General features: G+C 40.7%; 1 protein-coding gene and 1 long non-coding RNA gene across 11 annotated transcripts in view; one reads left to right on the top strand and one right to left on the bottom strand.

The window, feature by feature from the left end:
* The window catches only part of nrxn3b (neurexin 3b), a 424,389-nt gene that overhangs the window by 133,164 nt on the left and 266,806 nt on the right, over positions 1–24,419 (bottom strand). The window lies entirely within an intron of this gene.
* On the top strand, positions 6,668–23,355 carry LOC116733755 (uncharacterized). Its single transcript, XR_004342106.1, has 3 exons — positions 6,668–6,677; positions 14,970–14,972; positions 22,837–23,355. It is a non-coding gene; the product is annotated as an uncharacterized LOC116733755 (long non-coding RNA).

Here is a 24,419-nt window from a genome sequence, read left to right as displayed (position 1 = left end):
TTCATAATGAATTAATGTAGCCTGAAGCTTACTCAAAGTTTCAGGCTTGAAAATATGTTTTCATATTCACGCCCATATGCACTCCATGTTACTGCAGTGGGGGTACATTTCCACCTTTCTTTGCTCTCCTTTAGCAGAGTGTGATAAGCTTTCGGCCCAATAGACAAGACGGGGGCTGGATTTTTTATTTTTTTTTTCCTCTGCTGCATGTCCTAGATGTCTGCACGCAGTGGCAGCATTGCGTTAATTCACTCAGACGCTGTCACAAATGCGGATCAACGTATCCCGAGTCTGCCACTTGGCACGTCGGTTAAAAATGGAGAGAGAGAAAGAGAGAGAGAAAAGGGCAAAAAAAAAATAATCAGTGTGCCGTGATGGGTAGGAAGGAATGAATGAAAAGCACAGATAAAACAAGAGAATTAGACACACGATAAGGAAGAAAACCACCATGGATTGGAAGACGATACATATACTTATATATATATACATATAGTGAACAGGGGCTATTTATGAAAATGAGTGGCTCGAGATGTGGGCTGGAGGAATTAATGCTAGTGACAAATCATGCGTGGGCATCAGTGTTAAATTCCATTCAGACGACACACGGCTTATGTCTATGGATCTACAAGGGGTAATACTGCTGTGGGATAAGCCTTTTTCTCTTCACTGCATTTAAAGATTTGTAATATGTGCTGTATACTGCCTATACTCACCGGATCAACAATGTGAAACAGAGCCTCCACTCCTTGAGTAACCAAACCAGAAACAATTCAAACATTAGTTAGCAACGCATGTCAAAGTATAAGCATGGCTCCAGCTCAATTCGCCGATTTACTAATTTGGTCCCTATTTAGTACCAACTTCATTTCATCCCTTACTCCTGTTTTTGGAGGATGATTCTATTCTAGAAGTTCTCCAGTCTAGTTTATATTGAACTTTTAAATGTTTTTAAGGACATCTTTCCAGCGACTGCATTTGATTCTGTTCACCACAGTATTCTTATTTCTCTATTTGAGAATTTTTTGATTTGGAGTTCCTCAGGGCACAATTGTAGCACCTCTTCTTTTTTTCGTCTTAACACCTGGTTCCGTTTGGTTCTATGCTGAGGAAATAAGGCGCAGTCTTTCACTTCTATACTGACGTCAAATTTGCCTGACATTGTCTTAATTATATCAAGGTGTTTAAAATGTGTTTGATTTTATTGAAAGATATCAGATTACAATTTTTAGCTCAAACAGCATCTCTATCAACACACATTCCCAAAAAGTGTATTTCTTATAGACTCAGGGTTTTAATTCTTCAAATAAATCAATTCTTTTCTGCAAAAAAAACAACTTTTTTCCAGAAATACAATCTCTACCTCCCTTTCTTACTGTAATCTACTTTAAAATAGATTTTATCTTACCTCAATATCATGTTTAAGCCCAATTAAAAAATACATCTCCTTGTCTTTACTGAATGAGAGTCTCATACCTGTGCTATCCAGAAATTCACCAGCCTCCAGTTTATCAAAGAATAGATTTAGTGTCTAAAGTCTCCTTACGGGCACCAGGATCATCTAAGAAGCTGCTTTAGGCTACCCCGAGTCAAGGCCAAAGCTCAGAGGAGGCAACTTCAATTCCAGTGTCTTACTTTACAACTCTTTGATTTTTTTTGGTGACATTTAATACTGAACAAGTCGTTTTGTCCGAATGTAATTTTTTTAGTGGACTACTATGTTCTAAAGGAAATCTGAAATGACTCTTAAATTAATAGTCAGACCAGTTCTTAACTCTGTTAGCTTCTAGCTAGCAAGAAACCCTGGTGGCCTAGCATCGGAAATCTAATAAGCTAACTAGATAAAAAATAAAAAGTAAGACCTTTAATTATATTTCAAGCGGTATATATTTAACTGTGATCAGCAGGAATATCTTGAAACTCCTCATCTGGGTCAACAAACCCCAACTAGTTTTGAAACATAAATACAGTATTTCAAAATTGCTTCTTGACTTATAGAAGTTACTGTTTCTAAGTTGGCTTAATTGTCCAAAGTAAACTTCTTCCCGTGGCAACTTTATGGCTGTTCAACTTCTTTCAGTCTGGAAGTGTGAGGCAATTAAAAACGTAGCCCTTTTAGAGTAGTTTCTAAAACAACGTGCGACTCTGCAGTCATAACAGTGAAAAAGCCTTCTAAAAGGTTTATGCTACACACAGCAGGTGATTAATTTACACTACTAAGAGCAACATTTCCATTAAGCAGTCATTTCTTGTCAGTTCGATGTTCGGATTTAGTTTAAATGCTGTAACATCATATGGATAATTAATCTCTGGATTTCCTGCCGAGCTTCACATTAAAAATGTTCAAGCAGCTCAGTGTTCTAGGTGCTTCTCTGACAGGGACTCGAGGATCAAAAACAAGCAAAGTAGAAGCAATTGTGATTGGTGTGAGTGCAAAAGAAATTATATATATATATATATATATATATATATATATACTTCTCAGTCACTGTGCTGGTGAGTGTGGCATCACGATGCACCGTTACTGATGCAATTAGCTGAAACACCACAGGATAAATTCACAATAAGGCCTGTGCTTTATTAACCCGGCTTCTGTTAGCTCACTCATTAGACTTATCTAAGCAGTTCATTGTCATTTCTAAATCAAAGTTAACAACTTGTATTGAAGAAAAATGGCTTAATGGGAGATCTTTGTTGGGAAACAAAGTCTCCTTGGTTTACATTCAGATTTGATAAGGGCAGGCAGAGGTAAGGGTAGAGCAAGGATCAAATGCGGTGGCTAGAGGACGGTCGTAAAGAGGAGAAAATCAATTAAAGAGCGAAATGAGAGAGCGGGGGGTTGAGAGTTTTTTTTTTTTCCATACATGTCTGTGTCTGATAGCATCATCAAGTTCACGGCACCGAATACAGAGTTGAGTAATTGAATGTGAATGATAAAGAACAGGAATGGGAAGGGGGTGCAGGGAGCTTCATTAGCACCGAAGTCCGCGTGTGCACCTCACAACGGACCCTTTCTGGAATGGCGATATGTTTGTAAAATCCTTTTGATGTGCCTATAATTTAAACCGTTCGCCATGAGAGAGAGAGATAGAGAGCTGAAACACAGACGGGAAAAGTTCTGCACAATACATGGGCAAAACTCGAACTTCGTCTAATGGCGCTTTCTGACACAAAGTCAGTACCAAGCCAGAGTCAGCATCTTTAAAATACAACAGCAGATAATAGCTTGGCATGCTATCCTTGCAGTGATTAAGCCTCTGTCCTCCTTTTGAGCACTTGATGAATCAAATCAAGGAAACACCCATTCGCAGCGCCCTCTGCTCACCCACACAAATGCACGCACACACACCGGCGCAAGAACACAAGGAGTAATGAGCATCTAATCAATCTTCCTCTGGAGGGGTTGTTGCAGTTTCATCCTGCTAGCTTGGCGAAATTGCTCCTTGCACTCCTCGTTCTGACGAATATGGGACATACATTGTTTACGTCAAAAGCGCCCTGGGGGGCTTTTCGGATCCATATGAATTATCCATATCCACTAAGTGCCTTGTAAAATAAGACGAATCATAGGGAGAGTGATCTGGAGTTGGTTATGCAAGACTCGGGTGATGGGAAAGTCTGCCTTCCCCTCTGTCTCTTCTATCCTTCTTATGTTATTCTTCTAGTTTAGACCACTGTCAGAGCTGGTACAAAATAAAGAAGGGTGATTTGTCCCCTGAATGTACAACACTTTAGTCATGACTCCGAGCAATAGGAGTTGAGGACTGGGTTAACAAGTCTGACCCTTTGACTTGTACTGATGATTTAGGATTGGACATAATGCCCCACAGGAGGTGCTAACCATTCCCGGCTTGCTGCTAGAACTGGGTTTGATGAAAACTGTTGTGTCGAGATGACCGTTCAGTAAAGTCAGACGGAGTGGTTCTTTATGTTCTTCTTAGATTTTTATTGATAGAGTCTTCCAAATATTTTGATACTCCAAGGCTTCCCCAAGTGCATGATAAGACTAGCGGGTCACCAGGCTTTAATCCCCCCCCACCATCAGACTAAATTTGTTAATTTCAAACGGTGACAGTAAAGACGGATTAAGCTACGTTGCTACTTAGCGCATTGAACTGGGCGTGAGGGAGTGCGCAACAATTCCGCCATAAGAGGGCAAGCTATTGTTTCCAAATTATTACGCCTGCTCATGCAACTCTGAATCTTTGCAAATTTTAACATTTTTGATCACGAAGACACAGTGGGTCGCTGTTGGACTGCCCTAGCGCTCCTACCATGGGGCTTAGCAGGTTTCTGGGGGAAACCCTGTAACTCTTTCCAGTTAAAACTTAGAAAAGCTTTCATTTTGTTCCACAAGAGCCAAATTTGGGAAGCGTGTGGCTGACGCTTGTGCCGTAAAGTCATTCTTCCATCTAAACTATGGATCTCTCTGAGTCCTCCAGAGCTACTATGGGCCTCTTTGCCTCCTCTGCTTCCCAAATGGGGGACTTCTGGAAGAGGGTTTCAGTAGATTTTATTTAGGGGCAGTGAAAATCACCAATCGTTTAACATGTACTTATCAACTAAGTGATTATTTGTCACTTATCATATTAAATGCCAAGAAAATACAGTGAAATGTGTTGCTGTGCTGGGACAAAATGTAATAACAGTCATACCTTTTGTAGGCAGTGTTTATGGTAGGTAAACACTGGTAGGTATGGTAGGTAGTTCAGGCAACAGAAACATTAAAAAATGATAAAAAGCACCACTAAAAAGCACAAAGGCTACAGCAAACACTGGTGTATTTTCTCTGCTACACATTTCCTCCACATTTTATCCCCATTAGGACAGGCAAGAATGAGCCATGAAACTGTTGTCGCAGTCAGAACAATTGGATGTTTGGCTGGCTGTGTCCCTGCATTCAAAGCCGTTGGTACAAAGGTTTTAAGATTTGACAGTCCACAGAGGCTTTCCAGTGTCAAAGACATTTCCATGACCGTAAATCAGAAGCCAGCTACACCACCACCACCACCACGAGCTCTGTGACACTTATTCCAATGTATAAAGGTAAAGTGTCAGAAAAGGAAGCAGTTTGTATTGTCACTGTGCAATGCGTGGGCCTGTAAAGTTGTCATGCTTCAGAAGCTTGCCCATCCTTCCACGAGTTTGAATGCGCATCAGGACGGGAAAACACACGTGTCAGAACACTTCCAATAAACCACTGGTTTGCTCGACAAAGTCTTGTCACTGGCGTATCACAGGGTCTGTCAGAAGTGGGATTTCGCCTGACTTTTCTCTAGCTCTGGCTCTCTGTCCACATCAGAGGTGCTAGCGAGATGATATCATGTTTCAGGCTAGCCAGCAAGCCTCTCTGCCAACACTGGCTGTCTGTTTGCTCAGGGACTGCAGGAAGTCCCAACGCAATATCCACTCAGTGCGTCTGGGCAAGCCCATTAGCTACTTTAGACTGGACTGAAGTGGGTTAGAGAGGCTATCCCAATCTCTCTCTTTTTTTCACTGCCTTGCCTCTCTGTTGGACCTCTGCTTCTTTACGTGTACCACGCTCTCCATCTTCCCCTTTCTTTTACCCACTGCCGCTTTGCTATTTCTCCTCTCCAAATAGTTCTCTATCTCTCCTGTTTATTTACAGTTTACGTCCCCATGCTTTGTTCTCTCTCTACAGTTTTCTTTACCCCTCTCCCCCTCTCCCCCTCTTTCTGGTGTGTTAAAGCACAATGAGAGAGAAACAGCGCTCCGGAAACATCGCAGGGCCAGAGATATTTATCCAGGGCCTCGCTGGACAAGATGGAGAGGATTACAAATATCACATTTAGCTTGGCTGCAAACATAATATCAGCGGGTGGATTATCAGAGGGTTGTGTGCATGTTTGCCTGGATGGACATTCATTTGCAGCTTCGAAAGCAGGATGCCACAGATTTAAGTTCAGGTCTATTTTGTCAGCAGCTCAGTAATTTCAACAATTCATTTAGTTATAAATGAAATTTCTGTTCATTCATAACTAGGTAGTCAGTGTCGGAAGATGCATATTTATATCAAACGTAATATTATGAGCCATAAGTATACAGATGAGCGCTTTAGACCACATTTCCAACATCTTGCTCTAAACTACATCTATACATTCATCTCTCTGCCTTGTATCTGAGTTTTTCCCACAAGACAATTCCAAACCCCAGCGGTGGTAACCTTTTTTCATTTTTTATATATACTGTAACTTGATGTTGAACCTCTTGCTTCATTCAAATGCAACCATTATTTTTTTTTTTACTTTCAAAATGTTAAAGTTTTTTACATGTCGCCACCTGTCTATGGCTAATGCTAACTCAGGAAAGGTTTACCTCGATGTATTCGCCCTTTCAGAGTCTGTTTGTCAGTTGTAGTATTGGGGAAGATCTGCTTTCAAACAAGTTTGGGTTCACCTACATTTTATGTAAGTGACTGACCCTAATTGAAAAAGGGTCACCACTGCAGCCAGATCCTGTGAACCAATAAATAAATCAATAAGCATGATAACTTCCAATTGCATGATTTATTGTTTTTCCTCGTTTCTCTCTCTCTTTCTACCAAAAACTGGATGACAAAAGTCCTCAATCTGGTGCTTTTGTCTCAACTAGACCCCGTTTTTCAAGGACAGTTTTGTTTACAGAGACTTTATAATTAATTTTTATCTGTTGTTTCTGTTGTTTTGTTTATTTATTTTGGATATTTAAAATGTCTTTAGTTCCAGAGCTAAATGTTAATTAGAATTTAAAGTTTTTTGGTCTTTGAGAATGTGTTCTTAAATTATTCCGTTATAACGTCAATATATTACTAAGGAAATGGTCTCAAAACAACAATATCGTTTATCACAATAACTTCTGGGATAATTTATCGTCAAGAAAGATTTGTTATCGTGACAGGTCCAGTCCTGTGTTCACTCGGGTAAGGTGGTCTTGACTACAACACTCTATTGTTATATATATGTTAAAGACCCGTATTTATAAGCTGAATCTGTGAACACAACACGGCACCTCAGGAGCTAGTCCCCTTCTAAGTTTAAAATATGTCTTTGGTTGCAAAAGACTCAAAGATTCAACCACCACTTTTTTAAAGTGTGTATGGCAGCACAATAGAATAAAATGCCACTGTTAGCAACCTTTCGAAAGTACTAAAATGTCTCTAATGACTTTTTTTTCCCTCAAAAAGCAATTCTCAACTAATCTATTGACTTAGCAGGCTCCTAAGTGAGCTATAAAATTCAAACACCAAACCAGAAAAGTCAGCAGACAAAAATAAATACATACAGAAACCCAGAGTCATTTCACCGGTGTTTCTTTTCTGGATTAATTTTGCTGGTCTCCAGCCCAGATAAAGGTAAAGGATGGAAATGTGACAATAAAATAAACAAGAATCAACAGAAGGGAAGAAAGTATTTTTTTTTAGAGGGTTTCCCACAACATTATTATTCTTTTCAATAGCATCTACTACGCTGAGATGGTTATGGTCATTTAAGCAAATTAAACATTGACATCATTTAGCAATGCTATTATAAAGTCATTTAGTGGCTTTTAGGAGAAGCAACTATAAAAATACTGCCACTGGTCTAATTTTAGATCTTGATGCCATTATGAGCCCTAGATATGAAAGTCGAGTCATCAGATTACAACTGGCGTCTGTTTTGGAGGTTTTAACTACTGAATTTACTTAACTTTACTTCAAAATTTAAACACTTTGATTAAACCTGAACCGCACAACTCCAGAGATTTTATCTGTGAACAAAGAAAAATGGTAAATTTTACACTTAGACACAAGTCATTAAGCATAAAAACAGTCAAGGCTGGACTGAAACGCTCAACACTACAGACAGATCAACAAATAAGTAGTCTCCGTTTTTCCATACATAATGCCAAAACTACATTTTCCCTCATTCCACCCTTAAGATATACTTCTTAGCTCCATCTTTTTTACCTTCAAATGTGCTAAAACTCTCAGAGAATAAAAAAAAGTTATAAAAATATACCACTGAAGTGCTAATTACTGCCCAGGGACAGGCATCCTGAGGAGACGTCTGAGCTCAAGGAATGGTGGTCTGCAGTAAATCATTCATCTGGCTCCCTCAAGGTCACCGTCTGCTGTGCAAACGCACCTAATCATCTTGTGCTGTTTCGATGAAAAGCCCGGCTGCAGGTGGACGAGCCTACCGCGCGGCAGATCTGAATGAGGAAAGCGAGCGCTTCAAAGGCACAACCGCCGCGTTCCTGCCGCCAGTTGTGACGGGAGACCGTAATGAGCGGGGAAGGGAAGTCGGCGGAAACGGTGCAGGGATACGAAGGAGCGAGCCGTTAGTTAACCTTATGATGTCAGCGCCGGTCACACTCTACATGATTCATGACCTCTGAGGGAAATTTTCCATTCAGTTCAGTCTGGAGGGCTGTGTGGCGGTCTCCATGGAGACAGACTCGACACGAGAACAAAACCATTTAAAGTAATTGGCTTTGGAAGGAGGTAAAGTAAGTATTCCTCTTCCCAATCATGGACTGAGAAGATCAGAGAGAAAAATCTTTCCAGATGATAAAAAAAGTAACATAAGAAGAGATTTGCAGACTTCAATCAGTGGCTTCACTTTCTACACATGTATCTACACAGTTACATGTTGGGGCTTGTAATCAATAGGGTGGGGGAGTTGCTTAAAGGGGCTGTATTATGAGTTTTCCAGACACAAAGTGCCAATTTATAGCACAATCAAGAAATTATGTTAACTTCAGTTGTTAAAAATATGATAAATGTATATCAGATATGACTTAAACATTTCACTTTGTAATTTAACGTCTTAAAATTGGGCCCCTGTCTCCTTAAGAAACTCCAGCTCTTTGTGAAACTCCGCCTTCAGGAAGTCATCACAACATGATTCCCCTATTCATCCTTTACCAACGTTTTAACCAGCATTTCACTGAAAAGCAGCTCCTATAATGAACCCAGCTGGTGCACAGTTCCACCAAATGTTTACTAATTACTGCTGGCTAGTCTGAAGGAGTTGAAAAAAAACATATTGACTACCCTTTTAGACATTTGGCAAAAAAAAAGATTTGTGGCCTGACAAGACAAGATTTTCAAAAGTGTGCGTCTGGTTACATTTGGCATAAAACCGACAGCACTTCACAAACAAACTAATTTCAAAAGTCAAACATGGTGGTGGTGGCATGGTGGTCTGGGACTGTTTTGCTGCTTCTCGACCTTGATGACTTACAATAATAATAAATTAAACCTAAGAAAATAAGGCTGAATTAAAATTACTAAGTAAATGTAAATGTAGGAGACATTTGCAACATTCAAGTGGTAAAAAAAATGCAAAAACAATAGCAAAGTGTAAGAGGCAACGATTTAGAATCAATAAGTCAAGAACTAGAGGGTGGAGAGGAAGCAAGCCTTTTTTTTTTCCCCCAAGGTGAAAGTTTGAGGATCGACTTCCTGTGTCATTTGCAGAGCAAGCAGATTCAGAGGGGGAAAAAAGAGACATCAAAGAGCACACAGCTCTGGAGAAAACAGAGATCCTTGTCTTTATGTTGTGAAAGAAAAGACATATAGGGAAAGAGAAGCAGGGGGTAAAAAATGGAGGCTGTAAGCTGAGCAGGCATTAGGAAAAAAAAGGTCAGAATAAACAGGAAATGCAAGAGGGCAGCCACTACTATGTCAATGTCAACCTTTTCCCCAACTCCTCTTTCACACTTTTTCTTTAATTTTGTCTTGTTTCGTTCCGTCGCTTAACCTTTCCACTCCTCCCCACCGCCGTCCTCCCTTCTCTCCTTCCATCTCCGGAGAGGATGAAAAACGTCTTTTGTCTGCTCGGAGATAAAACGCTTGAACGTGCGAGGGCAAAGCAAAAAAACAAGAGACGGAGAAAAATATATATATATATAAAAAAAGAAAACCTCCCTAAAATAACTACACAATCGAGCCTCCTAAACAGGTTTTTCTATCGATTTTCTGTCGGGAGCATAAACGGGGCTGCAAAAAAAAAAAAAAGAGGACGGGAAGTTTAGCTTCGAAGAGCAGAATGAAGATGGAAGAGAGGCGAGCGAGGGATGTTTTTAAATGAGAACACAGCTTGTCGCACCGAGGAAAACAGAAACCGGCAGTTCCTTTTCCCGTCCTTCACCTGTCATGCTCTCTTTTTCTTCACTCCATCTTTAAATTCAATCGTCTACCCCCCTCCAATGAGTTGCCGGAGGGCAATATCATTTTATTCCTACAGAAACGCTGCATGATGCCCGCATACATGCTCCTGCTACTTGGAATATTTCCTCAGTGAGACACATGTGGAACAAGAATTATAAAGCTGGGACACCTATATGCTCTACACAAGACCTGAAAACGGTTCAAAACCGCGTTCAGACCTTCAGCTGAGACTGCAAAGCTTTTCAAATGCAATTCAAAGATTCCTCCAAATGCAATCGAGAACCACAAAGTACCAAAGTATAACTAAAATGGCAATAATTTGGGCGTTTGCCCCAGAAAATGGGAAATGTGTGTGTGGTGGCTAGTTAACAAGTTGGCTCTGTTTAACAGCAGTAGCTGCGGTTCCATTACAAATGTGTGCAGATCTTTGTCTACACTGCAAAAGCACAGAATCTTACCAAGTAATTTTTTTTTTTCCTTCTTTTTTTTTTCTCCGAAGAGTTTTTGAGGCGCTAGTGGCTCGTATTTTTTCGACAGTGGGCAGACAGGAAGGAGGGTGAGGAGAGGGGGGAAGACATGCGGCAAAGGTCGTCGGGACCGAGAGTCGAACCCGTGACGTCCGCGTCGAGGACTAAGGCCTCCAAACGTGGGGCGTGCTAACCCGCTGCGCCACCACAGCACGCCCCCTTACCAAGTAATTTTGGTAAGATTTACAAGTAACTTTTCCAGCAAGATATAGGAGCTTGTTTTGAATAAATAACTACTTAGTACTGATGAAAACGAACTTGTCCCATTGGTAGATTATTTCACTTATAACATGGGAAAAATGCTTTGTTATAAGTCACGTGTCAAACTCAAGGCCCAGGGGCCAAATCCAGCCCGCCATAACTTTTTATGTGGCCCTTTAAACTCTAAAGGGACACATAAATAGAACCATCAAGATAACGGTGTGCTTAAATATTATTTTAGCAATCAATTCAAAGCGGTTTTTATCCATTTACCACCAAATTGCGTCAATTAGTTCATCAAGTGTCTTGTGAATTATCATGGAAATTCACGCAAAATCAACCAATCCCTGCACTTTTTCACGCTAATACACAAGTGTGAGTTCATTGCAGATTTTTCGCAAAAATGGTGAAAAACATTGGCTCTAAGTGATGGCAGCATTCTTACTTCTACTAAACAGCTGCCTCAGCCTTGCTTAATGTCGAGTTATAATCTATGATGATACGGCAAGTAACAAAAAGTCGCATTTACATCATTGACAAGTGCAAATATATTTCTAAATTACTACATAAACACTTTTTTATTGCAAAAAAAAATCACAAAGGCAATTGCAAAATCATGGATAGACTGAAAAGATGTTCAATATTATATAATTTTAACAGTTTATTTATATTTTAACTGTTTAACAGGTTTTATCAATACACTCTGGCACAACCAGCCCTTTAGGACCATTCATGATCTTGACTTGGCCCAAAAGGAAAATGAGTTTGACACCCTGTTATAAGTGAAATAATCTTCCAATGGGACTATTTCCTCAATATTAAGCAGTTATTGACTCAAAACAAACCCCTTTATCTTGCTGAGAAGTTATTGCCCCTTTAAGAAGATTGTTAAGTCTTGGTAGCGTGTGAGCTAAAGTTTGAAACATCCCCCTAAACCAACCAACAGCTAAGTTCAAAACATCAAATTGCTTTTCACTTCTCTTCTGAATTACTGTTCCCACAGCAAAACTAATCCGCCTTTCAGTCAAACTAAACTCCCACTTTTTCTCCAAACCGTCTCAGTCGCCCGAAGAACACAGACAGCCCAAACTGTCAGTGCTTTTGATTATTTGTGAAAGAAAGGGAGGATTTGGCGCAGACTGAGATTATCTCTGGAAGTAACGCGACTGTATCTCTGCCTCCTGTCGCCCCGCCTCTACTTTAACCTTCTCGAGACTTTTCGGTCCCGCACAGGTCCATTCGGCGTGGAAGAGGGCGCTGCCAAAGTCACTCTCTTCAAGGTGATCCCACATCAAACGACCGGCACACATGCCCACATAGGCAAACAACACACACTCCCCCCTCTGCCTCGCTTTTATTCCCCCCTAAGTGCTGAGGGCAAAGCTTCAAAGCGGGTCAAAACACTCTCACAATTGTTATTCAGTCGGCTCGTTCGCTCCCAGACATCGTCTGCTCGACTTATGGAGAAGCGGCAATGCTTTAATATCACTTTTACTGTACCCACGGCCTATATGATTAGTCACCTACATCTGTTTGTGCTACAGCAGAGGTCCATTAAGAATACACTCCTCGGCTGGAATGATTACATATAATAGCAGAAGCAATGTAACGGGGACGTTTCTGTTCAACTTAGAGCCTGAATAATTCATGAGTCAGGTCACTTATGAGCATCAAAACACTGACTTTAAGCTGCTGCAGGGAACATGCAATGTTCTGAATACTGTTTGTGTCAGCTCAGTTTAATTTACAGCCACATGACTAAACATACACAAACCCCACTGAGCTGATGGGGACACTATGGGTGAAGGGAAAACACCACACACCGTGGCACTCAGGCTTTCCAGCACAAAGGAAATTATGGAAATGGACTCTTTTTTTTTTTGTTTATGTTATTCCTAAAACACTTAGTTAAACACAGCAAAAAATCTTACCAAGTGTTTTTGGTCTAGTTTTCTAGTACAAATATCTCAGTACACTTGAAATAAGACTAAACTGCCTTCTAAGTAACTTTTCGGCAAGAAACAGGAGCTTGTTTTGAATCAATAATTCCCTAATATTGATGAAAAAGTTCTAGTTCCAGTGGCAGATTATTCACTTATAATATGGGGAAATGTCTTGTTCTGAGTAAAATGATCTGCCATTGGAACTAGTACTTTGACTTAAAACAAATTCCTATTTCTTTCTGAAACATAATTTGTCAGTTAACTTCATTTCATTTCAAATGTACTAAGATATTTGCACAAGAAACTAGACAAAAAAAAAATAGTATAGTATACCTAGTATAGTAGGTAAGATTTTGTGTTTTTACAGTGGGCGTTGCTGGTTGAGTTTTATTAAAATGACAAATACCATGCAGCCTTTTAATGCTAATGATGTCTGAACACTTCTTGTTTTTTGTCTGCTACTAAAACATGCTGGGAGTAGGGCGGGTTATTTCTATCAAGGGATCCCAAGGTAATAATTAGATGCCAGAGTGTTCCCAAGGGACTAAAGTGCTCTCCTACTGTCTCTCATATGAATATCCTCCACCTGTTGCTGCACCCCGCCTGACAGCTGGCTTAAATAAGACTAATTAGGCTCATTTGAAGTAATTTTAGATTTTGATTACAACCAATTTAATGATGGTAGCACTCCTTCAAAGTATAGGTTATACCCTGAATAACTAACAAGCTAATGCTATGCTAGTATTACTCAATTAGGCAAAACAGAAATTCAAAAAGGTGTAACTCCTGGTCAATATGAACTTCAACAACTAGCTTTTCCATTTGTTTGTTATTTTTTAAAAACTATATCAAAATGTATTAGTTAAGTAAAAATATTACAAATAATATTATAAAAATGTGGAATTCTTTTAGAAGTAGTGGGAATAGTTGTTGTGAATCCATTTTAAATAAAAGGTGTTTGATTATGGTATACATTGTTTGTTAAAAATTTGGTTTTATGATGCAATGAAATCAAAGGATTTTTAATCGTACCTCCATCACATGACTGAACACCTAACTCTGTTCTTTTGCACATCCGACACTCTAGACTACCCCTATTAGACCGGCATTTTAGACATGTTAAAACATTTTTCTGTACCAACACCGCACTTCACGCACACCATGTAGTCTGTACTGCACACACCACTTTAAATATTTCAATGCAATTATGATTAATTACTAATCCAATGCCATCTGCATTGATGAAGAGTCACTAAACCTGCCAGAAACTACAAGTAAAACTGACGGCTTGACCTATTTTTTGATTAATTCAAGTGGAAATGATCTGACCAACTGGGGGAATTGAGATCACTGAGATTTCATTCCCAAAATAAACTCTCTCCATTATCACATTGACAGACTGAGGCCTCATCCACATATGTTTTTGGGGCGTTTTTTTAAACAGGAATGTCTGTAACTGCTTTTGCCCCACATCCTCAGGCAGACGGCATTTTAGAGGACATTTTTATGAATGCGCTCATGTATTAGCCCAACCTCTAACCTGACTTCTTACCCCAAACACACCACACGAAAACAACAACAATGTCTGTTGTGGTGCTGCAGCTCCTGTGGGACCTAATTGAGGATTCTGCAGTAGCTGCAAAACGTGCTACAAAAAAACTCCATTGTATGTGGAGGATGAGGGAGTGAAAAACTGGATTTAGGGCTGTTCTCAGTGTTTCCGTGTGGATGAAAACAATATTCAGAGATCAGTCCCATGTAGATGTGTTTGAACACATCTGTTTTAGGAAAATAAAAATAAAATAAATACCTGTGTAGACATGACCTAAATTCTACACCCTTGATCCCAATACACGTCAACTATTCACAATTTCAATCACATTAAAAATATTACATGCTGCAAAAAAAAAAAAAAAAAATCTAGTTTCTAGTGCAAATACCTTAGTACACTTCAAATAAAACAAAGCTAACATAAGTATTTTTTTCTGCAATTTATAATAGCTCATTTTGAGCCGATGATTCATTAATATTGATGAAAAAGTACTTATATAAAATATGTCTTATTATAAGTGAAACAGTCTTCATCAATATTAAGGAATTATTAACTTAAAAGAAGCTCCTATATTGTGCTGAAAAGTTATTTGTAAGTTGGTTTTGTCTTTTCTTAAGTGTACTGAGGTACTTGCACTAGAAACTAGACCAAAATTAGTGTTAGACCAAGATTTAGTGCTTTTGTGGTGCAGAGAAGTAACAGGACCACAAGTTCCACAGAATTCACTCATTTTCCCAACACGTGACATGTTTCATTCAATATGCCGTGACGCACGGCACCATAAGAAATCATCTGACAGCAGCTTCAAGGTAATCACACAGTGATGATCTGTGCATGCCAATAACACACACGATAAATCAGTCTCCTTAGGTGTGCGAGTTCTCATTTTGTCCAAGTGCCTCAACAGATGAACTTTAGCATGCAGCTACGCTCTCTTTGCTTTCTACCAAAGTTTCTTCTGAATCTAATTACAGTCACACACACAAAAAAGGAGGGTCAGTCTGTTGCAGATGAATTGCTAATAGGCTGCACGTACACACACATATCCTAATCTCCTGATTTTATCCTCTCTCTTATCTCACTCTGCACTGAGTCACCACATTCTGTATGCAAATTCACACAAAGTCAACCAGAACCAACTCCAGCCAAGAAATATCCAGTTATAAAACTCTGTTGCACAGACATGGAGCTATGTGCTGGACAACTAAAGCCCTGTTTGCTCGCAGCACGTATGAGCAAACATAGTGTGGATAGAGAACTTTTACGCGTGAAAGCCTTGAAAAATGTTTTAGATTTTTAGTAGAGATGCACCTATCAGTCAGACAGTAATCGGAACTGGCTAATTATGCCTTGATTAGTTCATCAAGAACATAAAAATCAGATTTCATGTTAAATGAATCAGAAATAAGAACTCACATAATTGTCTTTCTATAAATGTATCAACCAACAGAACATAGTTTGATTGGCTTTATTTTTAACTAATGGATCATCTTGTAATTCCATTATTTTTAGTTCAAACTACTAAACATTTTCTGTCATTCATGTTATAGTCCTATGAATGAAAAAAAAACAAAAAAAACAGAACAGGTCAAAATCTGAATCTGCCAAATCTCAGAAACCTGAAGGTTGGGATCGGCCAGAAAAGGTTCTTATTCACTGTAAAAACATTTGAACACAAAAGATAGTAAAGTATAATTTTCCAGCTTATCTGCACATGCAGCTAAGGTTGAAATAAAGAATTGAACGTATTTTTCTAGGCCATTATGTTATCAGGTTTTTCTTTTAAAGAACATTCCTGCCCCATCTTAGATTTTTGTTTGTCCTGCACATGTCACATTAGCGATGCAGAGCTCTCACTTCCTCTGTCTCTGCCCGTCAACCTAATCTGTGCTGAGAGTCCTCGACGAGCTAAAATCACCCTACGTCATTAGTAGGAATCAAACAGAGAGCGGGGTCAAACCAATTTTTAAGAGATGCTATTCAGTGGATCTTATGCAACACCAAGCAAAGAAGCTTCTAGATGCTACTGTAAAGTACAGTATGAATAAAGACAAAAACACAGGTGAAAGTTTAGATTTGTCATTTTTAAATAACATCTCAAGCTATTTTGTTGTCCTAGAAGTCAAAAGTTACGCTGATGACTGTGTAATTTCAGCAGTAATTCGGTTTTTAAACCTTGCACTTGTTTCTGATCCATCGACTCTTTTCTTCAATAACTGAGAAAACTAGAGCCAAAGAGAAACATGACAATGGTACGAAAAGGCCTGCTCAGTTATTGAATTTGGGTGCAAACAGAAAAAAAACCTGCAAAGCGTGTAAAGCCTTGACAAAGTGCTCGACCACCCATTTTCATTCAGCTCGAAAAGCTCACACAGCCGCCAGATGACATAACAGATGCTTAAAATTAATAATGAGCCTTTTTAAACGGGGCTGTTAAATTTTAAGCCTTCCTCCAAATGCCAGATGCCGTAGTGCATCTTGTCTTACAGAGCCCTAACACGGAAAAGGACAAGGCTCATGGCAAAACCGGGAAAAAGAAGAAAAAGAAAAGCAGGATTAGTAGCACACTTATTAAAGATGAGCAGAACCATCTTCCAGTTCTTGAGTGTCCATCAATCATCAATTACGGCTGCATTAACCCGTTTGGGGACCTTGATAATTCAGAGTCACCGCTTGATCCTCGCCTGATAGAGTCGCTGTGGGTGTTTGGCTTGTCAACGCTCTTCACTGACAATTAAACCTATAATTTCATCGACGATATACGGCTCTGTGATGCAGAGCAGCTGTCAGCTATCGTTAGCTGTCCGAGCTGGAACGAGAGGGAGAGCGAGGCGGAAGATACAAAGATTGAGGGACAGAGGGAGGGAGGAACTGAGTTAGTTATAAAGAGGGGGGGCAAAAAATGATAGAGAGGCATCTACAGATAGCTTCTTTTGCTGCGATAAGTCATGATGATAAATGGACAGAGGGAGCAGAGCCCGACAGCAGGGTGAAAAAGAAGAGATGTTTGGCAGGGACTCACCGTGACCAGCTCGTAGTCCCATTGGGGAGCGGTGTATTGGCACAGGCGGCTGATGGTGCCTTGGCCCCTGAGGGCCGTGCGGGTGATCAGGCCGGGGCAGCGCGGGGGCCACAGGGGCGCCAGAGGTAGGGGACAACAGGTGGAGGTCTGGAGATAAGGAACCCCATGCAGAACCCAGCGTCATCCACCCCACGGCCAGAAGCAACATCCAGAACAGTTGGCCCTCCTGGGGCTTTCCTTCGGGGAGCATCACGCCCTCCTCCCCCTCTCACAGGATATTTAAAAGAAAGTGAAGAAGCAGGCGTGATCGGTTCTCAGAAAAAGTGAGTTTCGGGTTGCTGGTGAAAAGCAGCAAACTCCATAACAAGAGAGAAATCGAGACAAGATCCCCGATAGGGTAGGATCCCTCCAAACAAGACGCAGCCGAGCCAGGTCTCGAGGACTCCACTCATTGGAATTCTCCAGATATCCCGTTGCTCTCCGTTTGCTCGCTGGCTCTTTGAACCAGAATCCAATATGTCTTTACTTTCTTTTCTCGGCAGGATTGCCCCGTGGCAGTTCCTTTGATGACCACGTAACCCTGCTGGTGCGCGTACACGCACACGCTTGTGGATGACACCTGGAACGCGTCCCTTTGCGCCCTTTGGGTGTATGAGAGAGCGACGGTGAGAGTGAAGAACCCGCTGCTGCAGCCCCTCCGCCTCGCTTGCGCCGCTTCGCTGTGCTGTGCTCTGCACAACTCCGCTCGTCAAGCCACAGATAACACACAAGGCTCAGCTATGAGCCTGAGGAGGAGGGAGAGGCGGAGGGAGGGAACGGCGGGGAAGATGCGGAGCTCCACGCACTCCGGCACGAACTGTCAGTTTTCTGTTTTTCTACCGTCTCAGCGGAGGCGCACTTTCCACATCCTTATAGCTCAGCCACAGACTCTCAACGCGAGGTTGAGATCTTTTCTCTTCCTAGAGTTTGGATCCAACATTTGCCTGACTTCTCCAATCTCTTTCTCTAGCTTTCGCTTTATTTCGCCCCCTGAAGACGAGAGGCAGTCTGGCTTGTTAACCCGGGGAGACCAAGACTGATAGCTCTTTGTATTACTCCACAAGAGAACGAGAGAGATTTTCAGACTTGATAACGAAAGAAGGAAAAAAAGGAGATGAGAAAATGAAGGGACTGGTAAGAAGAGTTGGGAGGGTGAGATGGAGGAGTGGGGGCAAAAAAAGAGAGGAGAAGGGATTGGGAGGATGCAAGAATGACGGAAAGGGAGAGAAAGAGGAGGACGGGAGCGAGCTCAGGTGAAACTAAGCGAAGATGATGGGACAGAGGAAGGAAGGGGAGGGCAGGGGAGGGAAAGGGGAAGGGCAGAAGCACCAAGTGGGCCAGTCTATGCAAATCCTCCCCGAGCAGCGAGCAAATCAGGGAGCCAGACAGCCACTGCAGAGGAGTGGGCTGCCTTTAGTCACAGGGAGGAAAGAGGTAAGAGAGGATCCAGGGATTGAATGGTGGAGGGAAAGAAGTATGAGAGGTAGATTTGTGATTGTAGTCCTTCTATATGGTATTCCCGGAATTCCATTTTTAGAGCCGGCAACGCAAAGCCACTTTTCCCCCGCAACGCTATGTGACTTCTTCTCCCTCTATGTTTTGATGATTGTCAAAGTCTATTGAAGCCCCATCACTGAACGAGGAGAAGAAGAAGAAGAAGAAGAAGAAAAAAATCCATGCATAATGCACACAGTAAGAGATTTGGTGAATTTCAAAAGAGTAAAATCTCTCTCCTCTCCGCAGCGATGACAGAAAAGAAAGCTTGGTGCTCCCTGCTCTGTCAATCTTTTCTTCTGTTGTAGAAAGAGAGAGTGGGGTGCGGGGGAACTGTCTCCAGGCCTTGGGAGAAATTCACACTGAAAAGTCAAATAGCAGTTTAATCATGTTTGCTTTCAAACTTTAATTTGATCTGACTCCAGCGCTCACAGTTTGCTGCTGACCTTTTGGATTAAATTGTAGAAATTCCAAGACGACAGAAGCTGCTACGGCGCGGCGGAGGGTTCATTGTTGTTCTCCAATCGAGGCAAAAGCAGCTTTGTGGAGCGGCAGAGCACGGCCGGGAACCCAGGGCTCTGGCATCGGTTTGTTTTTTGTTGCGTTCGCCTGTCTGTCTGTGATTTCACGTTTGGGAGGAGTGCTTTATCTGACACACCTGGTGGCACGGTCCTTTTGGCGCTCGTTGTGAGCGCACAAACATTTCATAGGCAAATAAATGCCAGAGGAGAGGGAACAATCTGCCACTCACTGATCCACAGAGGAGAAATGTCTCAAAGGCGCAGAATGTTCAGCTAAGCTAGTTATTGCACACAGAAAAGGGGCGAAAGCATGTGCACTTGAGTTCTACATCAATGCAAGAAGAAAGCATGTTTGAGTGTGTGTACTTCAGGTCAAGTCAGGTTTATTTGTATTGCACATAATACAAATAAACTCAGTGACAAAGCAGTTCAAAGTGCTTTAGATCAGTGGTCCCCAACCTTATTACCGCGGACAGGTCAATACTTGGCAATTTTGCTGCGGCCCCGGGGGAAATATTTAATTATTTTATTATTAATAATTATTTTTTGTCAAATATCAGCATCAGAATGGTAACATTAAATATGTTGATGAATGTTCCACTTACTTCTACAACTCTAAACAGGTGGGTTTCAGTCTCGATTTAAAGGAACGCAGTGTTTCAGCTGTTTTGCAGTTTTATGGAAGTTTATTCCAGATTTAAATACCAAAGTAATACCAAAGCGCTGAAGTGAGCAAAAAGTTCTCTAGCTGTACAGAGTAACATAATACTTCCCCTCCTCCATCTACTGCTACTCATAGACAAACAACCTGACTCCTACACTCTTCCCTTGCAATAAACAAAGACAGGTTTGGCTATTTTTGATGTTTCAGCTCCTAAACATCAGATTTTACTCTCCATATAAAGTTTCCAATGTATTTTTAATCATCAAAGCCAGATTTTACTGGAGGGCATTGTTGTACTTTTCCATGTGCAAGATTTAGCTAAATGTCAGCAAATGGTGCAGAGCTGTGCGCAGAGTCTTTGTTAAACATCTCAGAGAGAGAACAGACTGAGCTAAATATATTGCGATGAAGATTGAATCTGAATGTGGCTATTCTCAGATTAATCTGAGCACAATTTGGTAAAGAAAGAACAAACAATGAAGTCGGTGCTAGGGTAACGCAGCAACTCTAAGACCGCCTGTGTCATGCTGTTGATTGAAATCTTTCAGAGAAAAATTGATGAAATCAACCTTACAAAAACACATGCCACCTCTAATATTTTGTACAAATGCTCTGTCCATACATATAGATTTATTTGATTAAAAAGAGATATGACTACACCTTAATTAAAACTGAAATTGCGTTACTCTATATATAGATCGGGCAATAAGTCGACCCACATGCAATAGTGACTTAAAGTGCTTTCAAACAAAAAAAATAGATACCCACAAGCAGAGAACAGAGCATAATTCTGAAATGAAAGGAAAATGATGCATCTTTGTTGTATTTTTATATATAGATGAAAGTAAAAATGTGAGTTGGGCATTTTTATGTATTGTAGTGAGAAATTTAAAGAAAATGCTAAAATCAAAGTGTATTTTTATTCAGTTGTACATTTCTGTCTCAAAAAGCTTTGTATTAAACCTTATTTCTATTTTATAAATTCTATTTCCGACCTCTTTACAAACTATTAAACTTTTATAAAATTACAACTCACGATCCCTGATCCAAACACAATAACTAAGTGACCTCCTGGTGGGGGATAGTATTTATTGGAGTCATGTAACCGCTTTTAAAATTGTATAAAATGCCCGGCAGCAGACGGCTCCATTTGAGAGCCAAAGATGTTGGGTTCAAATGATAAAAACTTGTAAGATACAAATGACAAAGCTCACTTTGTAGAAGCACCCTTCTTTCTCTGCCTTTACGTCTGCAAGTCTTTCGGTATCTGGTTCTACCGTTTCTGAAAATCCAAAAACTGAAATATTTGCCTTCTCTTTTGACTTTTAAATCACAAACGATCTCCTCCTCAGTCAGATTGGATTGAAAGATGCTCAGTTAGTTTGAGATGTGGACTTTGATTGGCCTATTTTAGCACATACTGTGATCTAAATGCTTTCATTATAGAACCAGCTGTCTGTTTTCCAGCCTTGATGAGGTTTTATTTTCTAGGATTTCCTTATATGTAAAGCCATCATTTTTTTCTAACGGTTCTGAAGAGCTCCTTTGTCCCTGAAGCAAAGCAACCCCACAGGATAATGCCATGTTTGTTGCTTTTTGTTCTCAGTAAGCTAATATCAGAATGTGCATCAATGAGAAGCTCTTTTTAGCTACATCAAGTCTATCACAAAACCACTCGGCAGCGACAGCCACATGCCAGCCGCCACCTGCAGGAGAGCTTCAGATAATTGGTGTGGCTGGGAAATCTGACAACTTTATGTTTAAAATGCATTATAGTGTGTAAAAACATCTAAGCACTCAAATTCTCTTTAGTTTAAGACCAAATGAGAGTGTTATTGTAGTGAACAGAAGTATGAGATCATAACCCTCCGTCCCCCTGCGGCTAAAACGAACAATCTAAAAGGCAGCTACCGTCTTTACAGCGCTGCACAGTATACAATCTTCTTGAAATAACAATGGCTGTGCGCTGTGCTCTGGCTTTCAACAGATTCAAATATCTGGACATGAAATGGGCACGCTTGGTCGCCTGCATGCCAGCCGCAACAGCAGCTCTGCGGCCACTTTTCTTTTTTCTTTTTCTTTATATTTGCATAGACGTTCACTGAGGCGTAGGCAAACAAGCCACCTGTATACCACAGGCACAGGGGAGCGGATTATACCATGACCCAAAACTTGATCTCCGGTTGCAGAGCCACACCTGAAATACCTGAATCTGAAATCTTCCGCTAGTTTTTTTTTCCCCCTTTCTCCCTTTCCTCCCCTTCCGAAGTCGACAACCGCAAAAAAAAAAAGAAAAAAATCTTTGGGAGCGTGCCGTCTCATGCTGACTCGGTAATGAAGTCTCGTCAGGATCGGAGCTAATTAGTGTTTTACATTATGATTCCTCGGCGGTGTCTGTGTGTGACAGATGAAGTCTGCTCCACTTTGCCCTGCGTGCAGGCAAATGGAGCGCAAAACATCTTAATGTTACAGAAGAGTGGGAACGGAGGAGAGAGGAACTCTATTAACATCAGAGAGTGATTCATAACTAAAAACAACCCTCCAGAACAAAACAGGCAGCACTTTCTGTATGACAGAATAAAAAGGTACAGTGATGGGAACCAGTATTTACCCCCTTCTGTTTTTGATTATTACGTCACACTTACTTGGTTCAGATCATCAAATAAATAAAGATTTCTTATTTTTGTTTGATATTAAAATTAGTTTGGTGATTTGTTCATTAGCCCTGCGACAGACTGGCGACATGTCCAGGGTGACCCCGCCTCTCGCCCGAAACGTTTGCTGGAGATCGGCGCCAGCAGCCCTCCCGACCCACTGGGGACAAGGGTGTACAGAAAATTAATGGATGGACTTGTTCATTATCTGTGCCAAAAAAAGGAAAACAAGAGGGCAAAAAGTGTTTCACAGAATTGCATATGATTGAAAATATATATATGTAAAATGCGTTCAAATAAGATGCTACATTTGGCTAATAGTAGTTAGGGGTGAGCATTTATTGTATAGCTTATCATTTATCGTGATAAATTTTCTTTTGATTTATCATTGTCACGATAAATTTCGATTAACGATGTTTAAAACCAGTACCTTATTAACAGGATTGATAGTTTTATTATTCTCTCCACTGCTTGTTCAATGAAAGCACCAAAAAGCACCAATAAACTCGAAAATACAGTCACCATGTGCAGTTTAGTGATACAAATCCCACTTCTTTATGTGACGGACGTCCTAAAGAAGAGAATTACGAAAAGTAAAGCTTTTCAAGAACATTGTTTATGTTTGTGGGGCTGTAATTGTTGAAACACACGGTCACAGTCATGTAGTTATATTGCGATAAAACTTTAAGTCCAGATCGCAGACATACCATATTTATAAATACTAATGACACTGTCACGGTGTTGGTGTTTCTTCCTATAGTTTCCTCCAGTAAGTCTAAAATAACTGTTGTAGAGGGATGTTTCAAGATTTAGCTCCCCACCCTCCACATACAAACAGCTCCAAACCTCTGATCCAGGCAAGTGACAGGCATTAAAGGAGGATTGGCAGAGGACAAAGCCCGTCGCCTGGTACTCGGAGCATCACAGTCTGACACAGGAGACACATGACGAACTCTCAAGTGAAATGAAACAACAAGAAGAAGCCGATGTCAACGGCGGCACAGCAAACAGCATTTGAAGCAAGCTTTTAAAGGAAGCTTCCACTCTGAAGCGAATGTGCCCATTTGTGTGTGCGTGCGTGTTGGGGTGTGTGTGTGAAGTCGTTTTATCTGCTACTCAGCGGTTTGCAACCTTTTGGTGTCGCTAATCTTTCATACGTTCAAGTCAGGAGACGATAAGCTGCTGTTGCGTTTCAAGCAAAATAACTGACTATTTACAGAAGAAGGGGCAGCTGTGTTCTGGAGCTGGCTGTAACAGAACGAACAATACCAGCCCAGAGACTTCCTGAATGGACGTTAATTACAGACTGCAATGTGTTAAAAGTACCCACCACAGATTGGTCGCAAAATCTGTCTGGTTAATATTCAGGGGAAAGGTAAAACAAAAGTCAAACAGGGATCAGCGCCAAATCAGACCAGCGGCATTGGTCTGATTTGGACCAGCGCCGCCCACAAATAGCTAAAATCCACAAATAGTCTAGACTCCTTATAAATTGCTTAGAACTCCCTTTTTTAATGGTCCAAACACCAAATATACCTTAATACAGATTAAAACATGCAGTAGAAGTCGTCTTAGCACAACCGCAGAAGCTAACGTCTATAGTCTTCTTCATCTCTTGGGATACCAAGGAAAATAAATGCCACGCCTGAATT

Source organism: Xiphophorus hellerii, chromosome 15 (assembly GCF_003331165.1).
Source record: "Xiphophorus hellerii strain 12219 chromosome 15, Xiphophorus_hellerii-4.1, whole genome shotgun sequence".
NCBI lineage: Eukaryota > Metazoa > Chordata > Actinopteri > Cyprinodontiformes > Poeciliidae > Xiphophorus > Xiphophorus hellerii.
Note: the sequence above shows the minus strand (reverse complement) of the source record. Positions and strands in the feature narration are given on the sequence as shown.